Consider the following 22,198-nt stretch of genomic DNA (forward strand, 5'->3'; position numbering starts at 1 on the left):
CTCAGAACAGCCTCACCTTAAGGGTGGGGGACGAGGGCAGAAGCGAAGGTTTCACTATGCCTGTATTTCATTTTTATATACTGAGAATATAAACATGTATTACTTGTTACAGTGAAGAATAAGGTTAAATTGACTCATTTTAAAGAGAGCCTGCCAATTTAATTTTTTAAATAAACACAGACTTGGAATCAATAGAGGTTGATTTATGATATGGAGGTGAATACCTTTTCTCAGAGCTAATGACCTCAAAATTGGGGACCAAGAAGGACCTTACAATGCAGTCAGGTTTGCTTGTTTGTTTGTTTGTTTGTTTGTATACATTTTTGGAGAGAATATACTCACAGTTTCTCAGTTACATGGAAGAACCTCCATGAGTCCTTATCAAGGTGAGAAATAGAGTTGCCTTTTAAATCGCTGCAAAGAAACACAGTTAGTATCTTTAAATAGGCAGGAAAAGAACAAACAGAGTAATTAAAACAGTCATGGCAACCTTGTGGGGATTAATCAAATGAAGAAAATACCAGCTTTCTAATTTCCACAGCTATCAGCTTTCCCAGTCTGCACAAATTAATAAAGACATAATGTGGGGCCCCTGGCACAAACCATGAGGCATCTCCTCAGAACCTCAATTTCTTATTTGGCTAGGTGTTGCCAGTTGATTACTTTGAATGCATTTTCTCCAAAACCACCTGTGTCTAAAATGACTCCTTGTACAAACGAATACAAAAATAATAATTCCACAGAAAAATACCAAAAATGTATCATTATCAGCAAATTAACACAAAGAAACCTTGCGTCAGCCAGGCCACAGCAAAACTTTGGGTCAGTGCCCTCTGTGGGAATCTTTCCAGGTGTTAGAAAGATAAGGGCAATTAGAAATGAGAAGGACTGATATGGAAAGATCTGACAGACATATGTGACAAGGGAAAGCACAAATCACTGAGCAAGGAGTAAAGTATTACCTCTTTAGGGGGGAAACTGCAAAAGAAAAGGAAAAGAAGAAAAAGAGAGAGAGATTGCAAGAACAGACACATGCCAAAGTGGTAACAGGAGTGGCGGGAAGTGCTGTGTGGGATTTTCACATTTATCCTGTGTGTTTCCGTGACTTTAACACCAACACCAACAACACAGGGAGGCTGTACCCATGAATTACAAGCGTTTAAAAGAATCTGTGAAATTCCCGAGGTTCACTCTCAATCACTAACTCCGTGGGTAACTTTGAATCTTCACCTTTAGCTTCGTCCTCATCCTCAGCGACAACTTACCTGTCCAGTTTATATGCGCGTTTCCCAGGAAGGTGAGAAAAGTCAAACAGGTCCCTGTCTGTCCCTCTGCACAGTGGACACTTCCACCCAACCAGAAACCTTTGGTTGCTTTCGGCTCCCCAATAAAAACTGCCCAGTCTGAACTCGTCTCCTTCAGTCTGGCTCTCCTCTCCAAATGCTCTTTGTCCACCTCGTACACCACTGTGGTTCTCCTCATCACCCAGGACAGAAACTTTACAGGGTCGTATTTGATTTTTATCTTTCCTGTACACCCCATTCCCCAACTCCAGCCAGTTACTACAGCCTGTCAGTTTTTCTTTACACTGTTCCCAGGATGTTCTTTCTCCTCCTATCACAACCACTCTTCTTGCTTTACTGCTAGATTTTGCTCAAGTATTCTACCGGTCTCCCTGAATCAAGCTTTCCTCTTGAGATCACTCTACATATGGAATTTAAAATAACCCTCTTATTTTAATCACCTGTCTCTCTCACTTGAAAACATTCAGGGGCTCTCCCAGTCTCAGTGCAACTTCCAAACTCCTAGAGCCAAAGTTTTTCATAATCATATTTTTCACCGCTTCCTAAACCAATTCTTGACAGCAAGACTAGCCTAATAAGTCCTGGTCGTTCCTGCAGCCATGCTGTTGCCAAGACTGTACGCATTATTTCTCCTCGATGTAACAAACCACAGGCACCTTTAAGTCCCAGTTAAAGTTATAGCTTAACCATGCAGTCTTCCGACTTCCATAGGCCAGTGACTACCGATTCTGCTGAATTATACCACCTCTGGTCTGTATCTTTTTTAGTACTTAACTATATATCATCTCCCTTTTTAGTCATATTCCCTTTCTTCCCACCTGTCATTGTCATGTTTCATAGACAATGTCATACTTCTGTGGTTCCCATAGTACTTAGCCCTGGCTGGACACAGAATGGGTGATATATTTAGAAAGCCAGGTGGCAAATGTGAGTTCTGGGTATAACTGGATATATGATAGGCACTGACATAGGTGAACTCATCTAAATCTCACAACAATCCTAAGAGATGGTAACTAACATAATCTTGACTTTACAGATGATGAAATTGAACCCAAACACTAATATATGGCATAACTGCATTCAAACTCGGGCACTCTGGCTCTAGAGTCTCTTCTCTTAACCAATTTGTTGTATCACCACCAATGAGATTCGGAGAGGGCCACGAAGCTGTAAAGAGGATGGCATAGAAGTGGGAGGGGAGTAGAGGGTTAAGGAATGAAGCGATGGGGCTAAAGAAAAACCAGTAAGGACACATGCAGAGGAGGAAACAATGGTGAGAAGGGGAATGAAGATAAGGAACAGATGACAAACAAAATATAAAAGCAGGAAGTAGTCAGTGTGGGTTTGAGAAGCTGAGGACGGCCCAGGGAGACCAGGAGGAGAAGGCTGGCAGGTCAGGCAGGTTGCGGAGAACAAAGGAAGAAAGGCAGTTCTTACAAGGTGGTGAAGATGTCCTTGTACGTGTCGGGGTCTGGCACAGGCACTCTGTGGAGCGCCTGCGTTGGACCGAGACCAGAACAAGACAGCGTCTCGTTTCGGCAGGAACAGATCTCACATATATGGATGACGGCCTTCTGTTCAGGCATTGGAGGACCGACCTCAGATGACACTGCTTGATGGGCCCTGAGAAACTGCTCAGACCAGGGTGGCTGCTGGGGCTGAACAGTCTCTGGACCTGGAAGCATCGCCTCAGGGTGTTTCGGAGGAGCGGTGGTCTGCTGCAGCGGTGTCGGTGTCGGACGTTCAGCCTCCACAGTAGCCTCTGGCTGCACAGTTAGCTCCAGGTCCAAAGGCCGACCTGTCACTCTAAAATAGGTATTTGGCTTGGGAGGCTGAGATGGAGACTTCTGCAGGCCTGTGGAAGGTTCTGCATTGTCTCCTGGGTAAAGAGGCCATTGGAGCAGAGCTGAGCTCTCTTGCTCCACCTCAGGAGGGTCTCTCGTCTCAGGGGCTTCTGGCTCCTGAGCTCGGATCTCCGTTGGCGATGGTTCGGCCAGCAGCCACAATAGCTGCCAAAAAATCAATGGGGCCCAGAGGTGCAGCCCGGACATGCTAACAGAGGTCCGGGAGACACAATGAGCAACCCAGGAAAGCTGGGGCACAAGGAGTGACCCGGAGGGGCTGGGGCACAGTGAGTGACCTGGGGGCCCAGGGCACAGTGAGCGATCTGGAGTGGGGGTCAGGGGGTCTGGGGCAACGCAATGAGACCCAGACAAATGAGGTGCAGGCACACGCACTGAGCAGGAGCCTACAATTTGCAGCCGTGTCACAATTGGCAGCGGTGTCACAGTTGGCAGCTGTGTCACAGTTGGCAGCCATATCATGCACGTGCCCCTTAGCACAAAGCACCCCTCCCCCGCCTCAGGTTCCAACCTTTACTTAGGCAGTTATATTAGTCTGGGGTGAGAGTACTACAGGAGAGCGAGCCTTTTTCTCCAGAATCAGGGTCCTTTTCCCTGCAGAGGGGACAGCTCCCTCCTGACGGGCCTCCCCTTGCCCCTCACAGTGAGGCAGGATTGGGCTGCACACCTGGGTGACCACGGACTCCAGCAGCCAGGGGTGGTGGGACGCGGGCGGTAAAGAGGGTGGGAAGTTGCGGGGCAGGCGTGCGTGCTGCATGCAGAGCTTCCCAAGGAAGCCACAGGGCCTGGCACCCCAGGAAATGCCCAGGTGCTGGTCAAGCTCCTGCAACCTGAACTCCCCCTTAAAGCTGAAATCTGAGTGACATTCGTCCTCCCTTTGGCTACACTGCTCTCAGAAAAGTAGCTGGCCTGCAGAATAAACACCAGTGTGGGTGGCTGGGAAGGGGACACACTTTATAGTTCTAAAATGTTGTCACTTCCTGGAAATTCTCAGAATCCACGTCTGGTTCTTCACTTGCCACTCTGTTAGGTGGGGGCTACCACTGAGTCAGGGATGACTCCAAAATTTCTGCAGATGGGGTTTGACAGTGAGCAATGCACTCTGGGAAACAGGGTCTGAAACCCAGTAAACAATGCTTTACAATGGTTGGGGAAAGGTGCCCCTCCCACTTGGCTCAACACAGCCATTGATCTAGCAAAGTAAGGACGGCCCTTTCAGAGGTCTGCCCTGTGCGCACACGTGGAGAAGACACTCCGGTGTGAAAGCCGGCACGTTAAGTCATTTTCTTCAGACACTGTAACTAGCACCCAGTTTGCTTCCCTCACAGCCCTTTTATATTCTATTTTACTTCACTCCTTGTTTACTGCCTGGCACAACCTCTGGCACATAAATCCAAGAGAGAAGGAGCAGCATCTTATTCCCAGTGTCTAGCACATAGTACTGGTTTCAAAGTGGAACTGATTCCAGGATTGCCCTCATATAGCAATGGCTCTCATGCTAGAATCAGGTTTCTGAAAATTTAGCATCAGTATGGAATCCCTTCCTCACATAATTCAAAGGAAGACAGGCTTCTTCAAGCCCAGGACAGGACGACAACAGAGCTTTTGTTTCTGTAGCCATCAGAGGTTCCAAATTCAAAATTCCACATAAGTATTCCCATCAGGCTCACACAAGGTAAATGCAAGAACTATTCTATTTCAACTACAAGTTAATTTTTCTTTAATTAGCAAATGCTTGATTTCAAGGTGCTGACAGTACTTTACTAAATACCTATTCTAAATAGGTTTTCTAGACCAGCCTTCTCAAGATATTGGCAAAGTATATCATAAAACCTATAGGCTGAAATAACTTTGAATTTTAACAAGAAAAATAAATAAAAGCCTTATTCAGCCAAGTACCTCTAGCTTAAGCAAGGCTAGATGATTTTGATTTTGTATTAACAAGTTGGCAGCCCTGCAAAATCAGTGAACTTTTGTGCAGTCATTTTAATACTAAAGATAGAAAATACACAACATTTTGAGCACATATGCTTTATTACTGCAAAATAGGTAAAAAAATGCAACTGAAATATTTTTTAAATTGCGTAGTGTGTGGAGAAGGGGCTGTGACTGATCGAACATGTCAAAAGTGGTTTGCAAAGTTTCTTGGTACTGTTGACATTTGAGCCAAAGAATTCTTGGCTGTGGGGTTATCTTATGCATTGAAAGAAGTTTAGCAGCACCCCTGGCCTCTACCCTATAGAAGTCAATAGCAGGAGGTAGTTCACATACTCAAATATCCAAGTCAACAAAATTACTGGTGAAAGTTAAAAATGTGTCTTTTATTTTATGGAAAAATCTAAATAGACTTTTTGACCAACCCAATAGTACTGAACAATGACATGGTTGAATCTTAAAAAATAAATGTTGATTGAAAGAAGACAGAAGAATATATAATGTATGGTTTTATTAATGTAGAGTTCAGAAGCAAACAAAACAAACCATAGCATTTAGGGATGCATTCTTAGAGGGCAAAAGCAAGAACTATGTATTGTAACAAGTATATCAATAATTAGTTTAGAGGAAAGGTTATAATAGGGGAGGGAGACAGGGCTTCTAAAGACATTTATAATGCCTCTTTCTTGATGGTTAAATGGGTGTTTGCTTTATGCTTCATTAATTTATATATTTGTATTATATACCTTTCTGGATGTGCTATAGTTGTAGTGAAAACATTAAAAAAGAAAAAAAATCAAGGGTTTTTTATTATTGCTCTTTATCTAAAAACATAACCAGATACACCTTGGTAGTTTATGTTCTCTGGTTGTCATTTAGTCTCAGGATAAACAATGGGAGCATATGATCAGCAACAGTTTAATGAAGCCATAGCATTTACAGGATTCTCAAATAGGTACAATATAAAATATGTCATAAAAATTATTAAGTGATCCAAGGTAGAATACATTTTAATACTGGCACAATGGCAATAGCAGCTTTACAAATATTTATCTACAGTATTTCTATAACATTTTTAATGAACCTTTATTCCACAAGAATGATCAAATCATTTAAATTAAATTGATATAATACACAGTGGTTTACTAACATTAGAAACACTATGAATGCCTCATAAAATAGTTTGTACAAATATTCAACTGCTTTATTCTCGGTAATCATTCTTTTTACTCACATGTAATATAAATGCAGCTAGCAGGTTTTAAAAAACTTACTGGAAGCACATGTTTCTTAACTTTATTATCTGTTGAATTTTTATCTATAAGTGTGTTGTAGACATAAATGTGGGTGTCATAAAAACAAAAGTGTCCCCAGGTCTGCTTCCCAGTCTGGTAACTTTTATAACACTATTTGGCACCTCAAAGCAACATTCATCTGGGAAATTGCTAAAATAACTTTTTAGCCTCAGCTTACCAGAGATATTTCATGGATATCATGTATGTAGCTGCTTCCTCGCAGGCTAAAAAGTGCAGTGAATATGTGAAATCCCTTGGTGACTATCCATGAAAAACTGTTGGCCTTATTCCCGGAACTGCAGTGGGGGTTACAGCATTAAAGCTGGTCCGGCCCATCCAGGCACATTCACGCTAACGAGCGCTCCCCTCCCTCCAAGGCACTGAGAGCATCGGTGCTGGGCCCGGTTGAAGCTACAATGACACCCACTGCTAAGCAGGTGAGTCTGACACGCTGAGGGCTCCCAGAAATACTTGGCAACTTTGCAGGGGACTGACCGACAGGGTCGCCAAATAAAATGTAGAATTTCCAGTCAAATTTGAATTTCAGGAAACAATACATTTTGTTACATGTCCCATGTAATATTTGGGACACAATTATACAAAAAAAGAGGTTTGTTCATTGTTTAATGGAACATATTATATTCAAAATTCATTGTTATTTATCTAAATTTCAAATTTGATTGGGTGTTACATTTTTGTGTTTACTAAATCTGGCAACCCTGGACTGGCAGGAAAGAAAACAAATACAGTTAGGTATGCATTACTACTGTTATTGAAACAACAGGGTATTGAGGACAGGGTATCAGGCCTTACAGTGAACCTTCTATAGGACTTGAAGAATCCTTCACGGGGTACTGTGGAAAATACAAGGTTCGTGTTGAGTCATCATGAAATTTATATTTAGCTGTATGAATGTGGACAGCAGACATCAAAATAACAAATATCTCAGAATTCAGTGAGTCAGATATCACTACCTATCTAATATACTAAAAGTTACACATTCTAATTTTTAAGGTCACATTAGATCTTTTGCTTCCAAATCTCCTGGAAAATAGTTGGGTTTCGATGGAGGATGGTCTCACCTCTTAACTGTTTATAATGAACAGAAATCAAATCCAGCAGGTCTTTTTAATTGATCAAGTTCATAGTACTTAATGAATGCATGACCTTTACAGGCTTTACAGGGTAAAAATACCCAAGATGAATGAGAACTAGCTTATTATCTGAAGGTTATAACTGCACCTACAGAATACAAATTAGAATTATAGTTAAATTTGAACAACCTCTCTAGCCTCAATTGAGTAGTTCCAGGATAAACACTGCTTTGGAGATTGTATTTTCCATTCTGTTCTCTTCCTGATCATGCAAACTAGAAAATATCCAAACACCCACTTTATACCACAGTATACATGGGCTCCTTACATACTGTAATTCTTTAAATGGAATTACATATTAGAATAATTACACGTACTACATTTCTTAAAAAGGAGTGAGGTGATTTTATCAGCATATTTTACGGATGATCACAGGGAGTCGGACAGCGTTGGCATCAGTTTTGTTCATCAAAGCTGCTTGTAGAAAGGGGCAGAATTTGAGTTGGGCTTCTAGGGTGAGCCAGCTATGAACAAAAAAGAGGGGTCTCAGTTATAATGTGGACTATGTTCCTGTAGCCTGCACAGCTCTCCTTCTTCCTCACTAACAGAACCCAGGCTTTGTGCGAGGAGCGATGCATCCAGATTCCAAAAACCAATTTTCCCAGTTTCCCTCACAGCCTTTTTATATTTTATTTTATAAATTACTGTCTGGCACAACGTCTGGCCCATAAACTCCAAGAGAGAAGAGCTGCATCTTATTCCCAGTGTCTAGCACATAGTACTGGTTTCTAAAGGAAACTGATTCCAGGATTGGCCTCATGCAGCGATGACTCTCTTGCTAGAATTAGGTTTCTGAAAATTTAGCATCAGTATGGAATCCCTTCCTCACATAATTCAAAGGAAGACAGGCTTCTTCAAGCCCAGGACAGGACGACAACAGAGCTTTTGTTTCTGTAGCCATCAGAGGTTCCAAATTCAAAAGTCCACATAAGTATTCTCAGCAGGCTCACACAAGTGAAATGCAAGAACTATTCTATTTCAACTATGAGTTAATTTTTCTTTAATTAGCAAATGCTTGATTTCAGACTAAATAGCTATTCTAAATAGGTTTTCTAGACCAGCCTTCTCAAGGTACTGGAAAAATAGGTCATAAAACCTATAGGCTGAAATAACTTTGAATTTTAACAAGAAAAATAAATAAAAGCCTTATTCAGTCAAGTACCTCTAGCTTATGCAAAGCAAGATGACTCTGATTTTGTATTAACAAGGTGGCAGCCATACAGTAATGTCATCGGAGTACTTTACATACCCATTTAAAGTTTTCTCCAAAAAAGGAAAACACTTAATCTCCAGTGAATAAGCCTTTTTAAATATATAATTTTAGAAAATTAAGCTAGTGACATCAGCCAATGTCTTTGCACCATCAACAGCTATATTAGCTACAAAGTACTCAATAGATGACTAGAGGAATGAGTTATTTCTTATACTAGGAATTTAGTATGTTAGTACTTAAACCATCATTCTAGTCTATAGAATGAATATAAAGTACCAATAAAGGATATTAGTCTTTTAGCCTTGACACCATAGCAGGATTCCAATCCACCAACCACATTTGTTTATGTGCTTTTGGAGTATCTTAAACCAGCCCTAGAATGTTTTTACTTACAAAGCATACACACATATGCACATTTGCCTGACAGCCTTCTTCCCAGCCTTTATTGTCTGGAAATACACGTCACAAAAAAACAAAAACAAAAAACTAATGAAACTGCTGTTTAGCCTAGACAACTCACTGTCATGCACTGTTACTCAATTTGGCAAGTGGACATATTCTAAAAGTTGAGAACACGAAGTGTATTATCCCTTTATTTTAATCTTGAGGAATACTATGTCTCACAAAGGTAGACATCCAACAAGTTAACACCACATCCAATGAACAAAAATGCCTGGCAAGCAACATGAAATAGCAACTCAAAGTATATTAAGTCTGCTACTCAAAACATTCACTGGTCGAATTGCCTATAAAATCTAATTAGATAAAGTTTTAGTTTCTCAAATCCAAAATATTTAGAATTATGGCACTCACAGAAGAATGATCAAAACTTCATCTATTACAAGTTATCACCTACTAACAATCATTTATCCAACCAGTCTTTGATGAGCACCTGCTACTGCTACATGCAAAACATTTTGCTAAAAATGTAGGGGACATAAATTAACATAAGGATGTAGAATCCTTAATTTCATGTAAAGATAGGACAAGGTATATACAAGGTAGACTGAATGTCGTTAAGAAAAATAAAATGTCATGTGTGCTTTTTAAAGTAAACCCAACCACAAATTGCAATCTCAGTATATGCACAGCTAACAGTCCTAAATATTATTTGCTAGACCTTCAAAGGGAAGTAAATGTTAGCTTCACACTCATGATCTCGTCTAACCCTAATTACTTGCCAAAAGAAATAATACTATTGCGTTGGGTGGTCAGGTTTCAACATATGAATTTGAGGGAGAGGGACACAAACATTGGACTGCAACATTTCAATTTTGGACTTCTATACACCAAAACTGTGAGAGGATAAATTTCTGTTGTTTAAGCCAAGTTTATGGTACTTTGTTACAGCAGTTTGAGGAAATTAATAGACTCCAACTACCCCTCAGGAATGGTTTTGAACTCCAGTGATGAGTGCACATGAGAAATCTTCTCTCATCTCTCGATTGATAAAAAGTTAGCTCACATGTCTGGCCAAAATGGAGGCATAGGTAGACACGCTTCACCTCCTTGCACAACCATAAGAAGGATCACAACTAACCTCAAAACAAAGAACAACCAGAACTGCCAGAAAATCAGACTGTATGGAAGTCTAACAACTAAGAATTTAAAGAGTAAATATTCATCCAGCTCGGTAGGAGCGGCAGAAATGGGAAGGTGGGGTGAAGAGGACACGGTGTGGCAGTGGCAAGGGAGCAGCAAGGCAGTGGTGGCGGCTGGTGGAACGGGTGGTCCCACACTCACATGTGGTGGATAGAAGCTGGGAGGGACACCTGGGGAGTGATCCCAGCCCCAGGCCAGACCCTGAAGTGCAGGTTCCCAGTGCTGGGAAAATAAAGCCTCATAGCTTCTGGCTGTGGAAACCAGTGAGTTTGGGGGTGTGAGGGAGAAGAAAGCACCCATGTCTGTCTGTTCAGAGGGCCACCACAGTCCTAGAAAGCACTCAAACCCACCTGCTCAGGGAACCATCACCAGGGCAACAGCTAGAGGGGCACCAGTCATATATGGAAAGTGAGTGAAGTGACTGGAAACAGGGCGAGTGCTGAGCAAGTAGCATTGTTCCATCTCAGACCCCTGCCCAACATACAACGCCACAAAGCAGTGGAACAGGTTGCCCCGCCCTGGTCAGTACCTAACACTCTGCCCCTTACAATGTAACAGGTGCTCCAAGACAGGGAATTAAAGCAGCTCTACCTAATACACAGAAAAAAACACAGGGAGGCTGCCAAGTTGAGTAAACAAAGAAATATGGCCCAAATGAAAAAACAGAACAAAACTCCACGAAAAGAACAAAGTGAAACAAAGATAGCCAACCTATCAGATGCAGAATTCAAAACACTGGTGATAAGGATGCTCAGACAATTCATTGAGCATGGCAAATAAATAAGGAAATAAATGAAGGCTACACTAAGTGAAATAAAGAAAAACCTACAGGGGACCAACAGTGAAGGGAAGGAAGCCAGGGTTCAAATCAATGATTTGGAACATAAGGAAGAAATAAACAGCCAATAGAGTCCCAAACAAGTTGGACCCAAAGAGGACAACACCAAGACACATCATAATTAAAATGCCAACAGTGAAAGATAAAGAATCTTAAAAGCAGCAAAGGAGAAGATGAGAGTTCCCTACAAAGTAGTTCCCATAAGACTATCAGCTGCCTTCTCAAAAGAAACTTTGCAGGCAAGAAGAGACTGGTAAGAAGTATTCAAAGTGATGAAAAGCAAGGGCCTACAACCAAGATTCCTCTATCCAGCAAAGCTATCATTTAGAATGGAAGGGCAGATGAAGTGCTCCCCAGAGAAGGTAAAGTCAAAGGAGTTCATCATCACCAAGCCCTTATTATATAAAATGTTAAAGGGACTTATTTAAGAAAAAGATCAAAACTATGAACAGTAAAATGACAACAAACTCACAACTATCAACAACTGAATCTAAAAAGAGAAAAACAAAAACAAACTAAGCAAGCAACTAGAACATGAATAGAATCATAGATATGTGGGTCATATGGAGGGTTATCAGCAGGGAGGGGGAAGAGGGAGAATGGGGGAAAAGGCGCAGGGATTAAGAAGCATAATTCGTAGATACAAAATACACAGTAGGATGTTAAGAATATTAAAGAAATGGAGAGGCTGAAGAACATAAGTGCATGACCTATGGACATGCACTAAGCGGGGTGATTGCTTGAGGGAAGGGGTGTACCAGGTGGAGGGGGGCAAAGGGAAAAAATTGGGACAACTCTAATAGCATAATTAAAATTGCTTTGAAATAATAATAAACGACTGAGCAACTTAAAAGAAAGTTAACCGAAAATGGTATATACTTTGGAACTTTTCTTAATCTTTAGCAGATGAAAGGATTACTTACTACCTTTACAAATAAAAATTTCTCAGCCAGAGCCCACAATTAACTCACAGTTTGGAGCTGGCAGAACAGAATCTGCATATTTTGAACCATGCCCCCAGGGAGTTGTGCTATCGGTAGATGATCCACAAACCACCAGAGAGGAGGAATTTGAAGAGCCCCGGATGAGGTCAGTTAATTTTAAAACATAAATAAAATTTATTACATATCATATACCACAAATGCAAAAATGATGCAATTAATCGAATCAATTATTTTCTAGGGATCTGTTTGGCAGGATAGCCAATCAAGGCAGGGAGTGGGAGGGAGACATGTCTCACCCATTAACTCAGCAGTCCTGAGTCTGGTGCAGTAAGATTGCCAGGTGTTCCAGAAATCACAAGGAAAAACATGAGAGCACAGGAGGGGAGCCCTTGAAATTCTTTCTGTATCATTTCCACTATCTGGAAAAGGCTTTTAAACTGTATATTAATCCCAAGGTCTGAAGATGGGAGGAGGGGAAACCTAGAAACTGGCTACGAGCAGAAAACCCCTAAAACCCCAATGGGCAGTACACTCAGACTAGCTGGGTGCCCACTTGCAGCTTTGTGCTCAAGTGTATTTCATAAATAAACTTGCTACTTCCACTACACACGTTGTCTCTCGCCTGAATTCTTGAGAGTGGGACAAGAACAGAGGAGGGGGACCCCCCCAAAAAACTATATTCCCTATACTGTACTTTATAACATCATGACTATTTTTATAACTGCCAATTTGCACTTTTTTAAAAGATTATTTATTTATTAATTGATTGATTGATTTTTAGGGAGAGAGGAAGAGAGGAAGAAAGAGAGAGAAACATCAAAGTGTGGTTGCCTCTCGTACACCCACAACTGTGCACCTGGCCTGCAACCCAGGCATATGCCCTGACTGCAAATCGAACTGACAACCCTTTGGTTCACAGGCTGGCACTCAATCCACTGAGCCACACCAGCCAGGGCTAATTTGCACTTATTAATCAAAACTTACATAACTGCCTTAAACTATTAGTAAGACATTATGCGAATGTTATATTTCATATATTTTAAGACTAAAATCTCTAATTTTATTTGCCCAGCATTTCAGAATCAATGTGTTTAGGAAAATATAAACAATTACACTAAAACTTTGGTATGTTAACTCATTTTGCACATTTATCTAATTGGTGATATACCAGTGTTACCAGGTTGATGCTCGTTAGTCATCATAGATTAATAAGATCTGTATCACTTAAAAATTGTTTCACGGTATTGAAATTTTTAAAGAATAAAGTGTGTAATATTTTGGATTGAAAAGATTTAACTCAGATAGCACTCATTTAAAATAAGGTATTTCAGCAGTCCAAGAATAAAATGGTAAAAAGAATAAAGAATCTAACTCAGGTAACAAAATTGTAAACCAAACAACAGGGCTTGTTTCAAGATAATTTCAACATCAGCAAGATGAAAAGGAAACCAACCATATGGGAAAACATATTTGCCAATGACATCACAGACAGGGGACTGATTTCCAAAATATATAAAGAGCTGATACGACTAAACATCAAGAAAACAAACAACCCAATTAAAAAATGGGCAAGGGACCTGAACAAACACTTCTCCGAAGAGGACATACAGAAGGTCCATAGACACATGAAAAAATGCTCAACATCATTAGCCATCAGGGAGATGCAAATAAAAACCACAATGAGATACCATTTTACACCAGTCAGAATGGCCATCATCAACAAATCAACAAGCAACAAGTGCTGGCGAGGATGTGGAGAAACGGGAACCCTACTGCACTGTTGGTGGGAATGCAGACTGGTGCAGCCACTATGGAGAACAGTATGGAATTACCTCAAAAGGTTAAAAATGGAACTGCCTTTTGAACCAGCGACTCCACTGCTAGGATTATACCCGAAGAATCTTGAAACACCAATTCAAAAGAACTTATGCACTCCTATGTTCATTGCAGCACTGTTTACAATAGCTAAGTGCTGGAAACAACCTAAGTGCCCATCTGTAGATGAGTGGATCAAAAAACTGTTGTACATTTACACAATGGAATACTATGCAGCAGAAAGAAAGAAGGAACTCCTGCCATTTGCAACAACATGGATGGAACTAGAGAGAATTATGCTTAGTGAAATAAGCCAGGCAAAGAAAGAAAAATACCATATGATATCACCTAATACAGGAAACTGAAGAACAACACAAACAAAGGAACTAAATAGAACAAAGAGCAGAATAGCAGTCAATAGGGGGGAGGGGAGAGGGAGAGAAGGGGAAGAAGTAAGGGAAGGGATTAGTCAAAGAACCCGTATAAAAGACTCATGGACATGGACAACGGGGAGGGATATGTTTGCGGGAGAGGGGGTGGGTTGGGTGGGGGAGAGAAATTAGGGGGAAAGGGGACAACTGTAATTGAAAAACCAAAATAATAAATAAATAAATAAATAAATAAAAAAGATAATTTCAGGAGCAGCATCTTAAGGAAAATCCCAGATAAAACATAATTTTAGCAGTAACAAAGTTTTGGCTCAACATGATTATGCAACATTTAGTTTTGATAGAAACATGTTTTATTATGGACAGTGACACAGACACAAGAGAAAACAGAGGTATCAACCATATATTTTAAGTCCTTTTCTAGAGTGACCGATGTTTATTAGAGAGTTGTAGCCCCACTGACAATAAATATCAATGTTATCACGGAACAGTAGAACAATTATTGTCCGAATACTGAGCTTCTGTAACCAAAACCTGCTGTGGGTTCAAGAAAACACTGTATACACATACCAAATCAATAACTCCGTATACACCAGAAACAAAAACCAGCTCAAGTCTAGAAATGAACTGGCTGGAACGCACTTACTGTGCTACTGCTTTAAGAATCCCACGGAGCACCTTGTAACTCATTAACTGCACGTTTTCCTTCGGGGGCAAACATGGCTCTCTCTCTGTCACATATGTTTAAGGAAATCTCAAAACCCAGAGGCCATCTGGTGGGAAAGTGATTTCTTGTTTTCCTGGGTAGAATACTGGACATGGTGGTGGGCCTGGTTATACCCGAAAAACAGATAATAGAATTATTTTTTTCATTTTTCAATAAGAAACACCTGAAAGGTAAACGCCTAAACAAACAATAGATTTGTAGGTAATGGGTACACTCCTAATTTTAATCATATCTAATACGTCATTATTTAGGCTCAAATATTACCCTGCTTTTCTACAAATTTTAACTTCAAGTTCTGCCTCAGCCAATTGATGTGAATTGATGGCATGAACTGATTAACACATAATTTATTTTTCAAGAAAAAGAATATTAGGTATAAAAAGTATTTAAAATTAAGGCCTGCTCAATTAAATAATTACTTTGCTATTATCCTGTACTTTTTAAAAACAATCAAAACAAGCATCAGGCCCTGGCCAGGTGGCTCAGTTAGTGTTGTCCCAATGTGCCAAGGTTGCAGGTTTGATCTCCGGTCAGGACACACAAGAGGCAAATAATCAATTAATACACAAATAAGTGGAACAACAAATCAACATTCCTCCTCCTCTAAAATCAATAAATAAAATTAAGGAAAAAAAGTAACCCAAACACTGGCAACAGCATTTTTGTTTCTGAATACGGAAAGGGCCAATTTCTCACCTGAGGCATTAGTAATATCTGCAAAGGAGCATCAGGAACCACAACAAAAAGCCCCGTAAGTTGAGCATAATGTGGTTTTAGCCCTCCGCCCTGAGACAATGACAGCATATATAAGGGCATATCACTATTCAGGGCTTTTACAGCTGATTCCTTTGGTCCACTTCCTAGTACTTTCACTACTTTGTCAGGCCCTGAGCACATAAACCTCTGACCTCAAGAGTCTTCATATTCAAAGCCAACAGATGCTTGAGCTGTGTCATCTCCCCGTCCTCCTCTTCCCATTATAACTGCACTTCTCTTTCCAGGAATAGCTTTATTTGGTGCATAAGGCAGAGTTGCCTCCAACGCCCTAGGCTTGGATGGAAACTATTCTGTCCAGCAGAGGTCTCACAACCACGGCGGAACAAATCTATCCAGGACACTGTATTTTGTCTGGGGGATAAGGGAGGCGGCTGTTCCCTCTGGTGGAGGATAGCACAAGACCTCTGTCCTTCATGTTTTTCATTGAGAAGGGTATGCATGGGAGATACAAGGTCAAAATTTATGAATCATCAATAGCTTTTAGGCACTCGGATTACAGTTGACAATAACAGATTACAAGTACCAGTACACAGGGCACAGTGACCAGTCTGTTTCAGGGTCTATTAAACATCTTGATGCCACACTAGCATTAGTGCAAATATTGGGAAATTGATACAATCCAATTTTCCATAACCTTTTTCTTCCAGAAGCTATAAAGGAAGAAGTGAGCGGGGCGGGGTTGGGTGGGGGCTATAGAGTTTTTCATTTAATATAACACAAAAAAAGTCTTCATTCAGAAAAGATCAACAATTAATGAGTAAGCAAATAAGTACATGTCAATAACTTTCCCTTGTTTACATACCACACAGCAGTCACATTTATTTTTCTAGATATTTTACTTCTGAAAATATGATTTTACTCAATTGGTAGTTAACAGGAAAAAAAGGAAAAAAAAAAGAAACAAGAAAAAAATCCAATCCACCTGATAAAAGTTAGCTGCCTTGATATCAGAGGGATCATCTCGAGGTGCTTGTTTCCTTCCACAGTTACAGGCACCAGTGGGTCGAGCGTGGCTGTTGTGATATAGCACAGGAGGATTTCTTTCAGCCTCTGGTTTTCTCCTGGAAAATGTAAGTCACTAATAATTTCACACACACAATGGAGAGTCAAATTTATTTTGCATTCTTAAGCTTCTAACCCCCAAATTTCTCTAAATAATATTTTGGAAATAAGAAGGAAAAACAAAACAAACAAACAAAAACCCAAACACCGAACCTTGACTAAATACACATAAGAGAAACAAGTGACAATACATTAGGCTTCCTAAATAAATTTTATCGTTATGGTGACCTTACACTTCATTATATTCATTTTAGTTCAACAAAAACTACATTATAAAAATCTTAATATGAAATTTCTGGAACTGTATTTTTTAACAGTTCTCATTTACTAATCCCTTAGGGTTCACTCTTTATTTTATTTTATTTTCTCTTTTCTCTCCTTTTTTTTTTTTCTCTCCTCTTTTTTTTATTTTATTTTTTAAATGTTTTTTATTGATTATATTGTTACAACAGTTCCAATTTTCTCCCCTTTGGGTTCACTCTTTAAATGCTCTTGTAATGCTCTCATGAAAGAGCCGTCTGCATTTGTTAAATATACTACATCTGTCAAAAAAGAAGAGACCATTTTTGATTATGAAGGACTCATGGGACAGCTTTTTGTCAGTCCAAAGCCCTACATGCCAGTCAAATAAGTTGGGAACCAGCAAATATCGGAATGTTGTTCAGAGAGGAGAAAAATAAACCCCAACTTAAACCTGATTGGCAACACAACAAAAGGAGAAAAGGTATGTTTTTAAAGGGCGTTATTGACTCAGGACATTCCACAGCGTGAAATAGAGTAACTATATTTAGGATGATTCCCTTGATCCCCAAGGGCCAGTTGCCAGGTACTGAAGAAAAACCAAGGCTGGAAGACCCCACTCAGTTACACTCGCTGCAGATCTACTGCGATTCCTCACGTTCATGGTCCCCACCATGTCCTGCTCAGATGCAGAGGGAGCACGAGGCTTCCCCTCTCTATTTTTTTTTTTAATGTGTTTTTTTGATTATAATGTTACATTTGTCCCAATTTCCCTTCCCTCTTCTCCCCTCCACCCGGTGGCCCCCCTCCCTCCAGTTGTCCCCCCCTTTTAGACCATGTCCATTAGTTGTGCATATAGTTCTTCTCAACCTCTGTCTATTCCATTCCCTCCTACCATGCTCCTTAATTCCTATATCATCTCCCTCCCTCTCCCCCTTCCCCCTCCCTGCTGACCTCCCCCCAATATGCTCCCCATACCTATAGTTCTTTATCCACTCTTGTTGCCTGTTTAGTTTGCCTTTGTTTCAATTCCCTAGCTTCTGTTGTTGTTTCTTGTGATGCAGTTTTCATTTTAGTATTCATAGTTTTGATCCTCCTTTTTCTAAACCAGTCCCTTTAACATCTCATATAACAGTGGTTTGGATCTAATGAGCTCTTTCAGTTTTATTTTGCCCTGGAAACACCTTCTCTGCCCTTCTATTCTGAATGACAATTTCGCTGGATAGAGTATTCGTGGTTGTAGGTTTTGGATTTTCATTACTTTGAATATTTCTTGCCAGTCCCTTCTTGCCTGCAGGGTCTCCCTTGAGAAGTCAGCTGATAGTCTAATTGGGACCCCTTTGTACATGATTCTTTTCTTCTCTCTTGCTGCTTTTAAGATTCTCTCTTTTAACTTTTGACATTTTGATTATAATGTGTCTTGGAGTGGTTCTCCCTGGGTCCAGTTGTTTTGGAACTCTCTGTGCTTCCTGGACCTGTAAGTCTGTTTCCTTCCCCAAGTTAGGGAAGTTCTGCTTTATTATATTTTCACTTAATTTTTCAATTTCTAGTTCATCTTCTTCACCCTCTGGCAAACCAATGATTCTTATGTTGGGCCTTTTATAGCTGTCCCAGAGGTTTCTGATCCTCTCATCATTTTCCTTGCTTCCCGTTTTTTCTCTCTGCACTGGTTGACTGTTTGTTCCTTCTTTGTGTTCTGGTTTGTTGATTTGAACTCTGGATTTTATTTCCTCACCATCTGTCTCGTATGTGGTTTTGTTGCTTTCAGTATGCGTGTTTTTCGATTCTTTCTCATCTTTTTCCAGATCTTTTGTGAATTCTGTAAGCCACCTGATAACAATGGCCCTGAACTGAGCCGCTGACAGGTTTCTTATTTGTTCATCTGTCAGATTCCTCATCTGTTGCCTGGTGAGCTGCGCCACCGGGATTTCTATAGTTGTCTGCCTCATTTTGACAGATGCGTTTTGTTTTCTTGGGCCGGCTATAGGGGGCAGTGCCTGCGTACTCGTCACAACCCAGCGACCTGCGCCGATCCGCAACCTTTCTCGCCGGCGCTTTGTCGTCACTGCCCAGCGTCCACTGGCGATCCGCAACCTATTTCGCAGCCCTGTGGCGGTTTGTGTGGGGGCGGGGGTCCAAGATGGATTCACACAGTTATTCCGCTAGGAGACCGGGGATCTGTCCTCCTGCCCCCTGGGCCTCACTGTTCGAGGCGATGTGGTGGCTGCTTCTTCCAGCGTTGGGGTCGCGAGCCGCCGGGGTTTGACTGCAGCCGGGATTGTCCTCCCTGCCGCTGGGATTGCTCTCCCTGCCGCTGTCCCTGGTGCGGCCGCAAACAGCACCGCCCGCTTTTGCTCTTACCTGCCCAAAGAGCGCCGCTGGTTTATAACTTCATACGTTGGGCTTCCGTGTAGTTTTATTTTCTGGAATTTCTAGTTATCTTTTGTTTTAAAGTAGTTGTATTCCTCTCTAGTTGTAGAGGGAAGCCGAGCATGTGCGTCTAAGCCTCCATCTTGGCCGGAAGTCCCCCTCTCTACCTCTTTGTGTGCTCGTGGTCTTGCTACCATCACAGGTGAGCGTGATTAAAACCCACGGCTAACAGGTCTTCATCGGGACATGCCCTTCTCCACTTACCCACCAAAGCATTAGCTTGGTCACTGCTTCCACACATCCCCGCCCCCAGAACAAAAGGCCCTATACAGAAAAATAATTCTTGCTCTGTGCTTAAATTTAGGCAGGCACCTGGAATGCAGGTGGGTTAAGAGACTTGGCAGGTTGTGTGCCAATGTGGAACGTTCAATACATCTATGGAATAATACTTTCAGATAAATTTAAAAAGCAAAATCAAGCCTAAAAACATTAAGAGTAGAAACCCTATGACATCCGCAGGAGTCCCATTTTGAAGCTGGGATGCGGAAAGGTAAAAGAACAGAAACGCAGTTACCGAACCTCTTACCTGCTGATGTGCTCCTTCGACATAATACGTAGCTATAAGCACAGCGAGCAGCAGTAAACAAGACACCACAGTGTTTTGACGATGCCATAATCTTAAAAACATATTTTAAAAAATTAATGAAATAGCTCAGTTTCATTTTCAGGATTCATCATTCTCAAAAACAATATCCTGTCAAAGCAGTTCGGTTTTTTTAGCTCAGCTACAGGATCAGTTCTTTCTGGGATGAGCTCTTTTGTCCTTAATCACTATGGTCTCTTGGGGTATAGAAGGGGTCCAGGGAAGATACATGGGTACAGAACTCAATTTTATTCCCTTATCCAAAGACTAATCTTATTTACACCAAACTTCTAATTAGGAGAAGCACTGTAATACACTGGAGAGCACTGGCCTTCAAGTCAGAAGACTTGGGTCAGAATCCCAAGTTCCTTAAATACTGCACTTGGAGTAAGACACTTAACCAGTCTGATTCTGTTTCTTGTTTTAAAAATCATGATAATCATATACTTGTTTTAGCTTCTTTATGGAGTTGCTTTAAAGATCAAATGAACTGAAAAATGTTACAAAATGTTTTATTAATTGTAAGTATAATAAAAATGCAAGATATTATAGGTAATAACTTGGAAAGGCAAGCCAAAAATGATAAGGCAAGTAAAAGTTCCACTTCCTCTTTATGATGTCTGAAATAGGGCTTACAAGTACTAAATTCAAGATAGAACACATTTTCTTGGCAGTCTTTTCTCATTGGCTCAAACTGTCAGTAACAGTGCCACGTATCCTGAACCTTGTCCTACTAAAGAATCAGTGTATTCAATATACACAGGTCTTCCTCCTTAAAGCAAAGCCAGAAAAAAAATCTCGTTTTCAGTATTCTGTTTTGCATAAAAGATTCAACATGAGATAGCGGTCAACTGTCAATAGTATGTTCCCTTAACCTATTTTTCTGCAAACTATAGGAAAGGAAAATAAATATAGTCCCATAACATTCTAAATTCAATCCATTTCATAAAGCAGGTGGCAGGGAGTAGGAGCTTGCTGAAGATTTCTAAAATTAGTAAATAAGAGTTATATAAAAGATTATGGAAGACTCTTTACTTTGAGGTCCATCCTTCAAGATTACTAGGATTTCCAGAGAAAAATACTGCAAGGTAATGAGTGGCTGTCTCCACAGGACAATATTCTGCCTTTCTTCCCGATCCCTCTTCTTCTTTTCATTCATTGAAGAGGGATCTGAAAAACATTAGTGCGGAAATTAAAACAAAATGCTCGCTTTTTCCAATCACTTTCATAATTCGTCTACTTTCCCATCCCACATTTGAATGACGGCATATGAACCTCAAAAAAACAATGTGGTTCACACTAGGACAACTCTTAACATTTTTTATGCAATTATCTTACTGTTAGGACACAAGTTTCTCTTTTGTACATTACTGGAATACTACATTATCCCACCTCTACGGAGTGCAATTTAGCTTATATCGTAGAGCAAAGTGATTTAGAGCTCAAAATGTGAAGGCAAATTACTTCGTTCCAAATCCTGGTCTTGGCGCTTAACTAGTCCTGTGACCTTGGGCAAGTTGGTTAACCTGTCTATGCCTCAGTTATCTCTCTCTGAAATGAAGACGAAAATAGTACTTACTTTATAGGGTCATGATAAAGATTAAATTAATTCATATAGTAAAGCTCTCAGAAGTTTGACCCTTAGTTAAGGGCACAATTAAGGTTAGTTATTATTGTCATCATCTATCAAAATTGCAATACACATAGAGTAGCCCCACCTTATACATGGTTCCACTTTCAGTACCCATGGTCAGCCTTGGTCTGATTCCAGAGATCAGCAATTCATAGGTTTTAAATTGCGCACTGTTGTGAGTAATGCGATGAAATCTGGCGCTGACCGTGCTGTCTCTGCTACCTGCTCACTAGTCACTTCGTAGCTGTCTCGGTCACCAGATGGACTACTGCAGTTACCACAGTGCTGGTGTTCAAGTAATTCTTATTTAACTTGATAATAGCTTCAAAGCACAAGACTAGTGATGCTGATAATTCGGATACGCCAAAGAGAAGCCATAAAGCATATGAATGCAT

General features: G+C 40.6%; 1 long non-coding RNA gene across 2 annotated transcripts in view; it reads right to left on the bottom strand.

The window, feature by feature from the left end:
• The window catches only part of LOC149998751 (uncharacterized), a 31,227-nt gene that overhangs the window by 3,296 nt on the left and 5,733 nt on the right, over positions 1 to 22,198 (bottom strand). The window contains exons 3-7 of one of the 2 annotated variants that reach the window (XR_016514112.1): positions 21,206 to 21,340; positions 20,114 to 20,204; positions 16,778 to 16,916; positions 14,998 to 15,181; positions 343 to 414 (exon numbers count right to left, since the gene is read on the bottom strand). This is a non-coding gene — a long non-coding RNA (uncharacterized LOC149998751). Of the gene's footprint in view, positions 1 to 342; positions 415 to 7,854; positions 8,015 to 14,997; positions 15,182 to 16,777; positions 16,917 to 20,113; positions 20,205 to 21,205; positions 21,341 to 22,198 lie in introns of those variants that run through there. The other variant, XR_016514111.1, reaches the window with a different exon arrangement.

Source organism: Furipterus horrens, unplaced genomic scaffold (assembly GCF_987537825.1).
Source record: "Furipterus horrens unplaced genomic scaffold, mFurHor1.1.pri manual_scaffold_11, whole genome shotgun sequence".
Lineage (NCBI taxonomy): Eukaryota > Metazoa > Chordata > Mammalia > Chiroptera > Furipteridae > Furipterus > Furipterus horrens.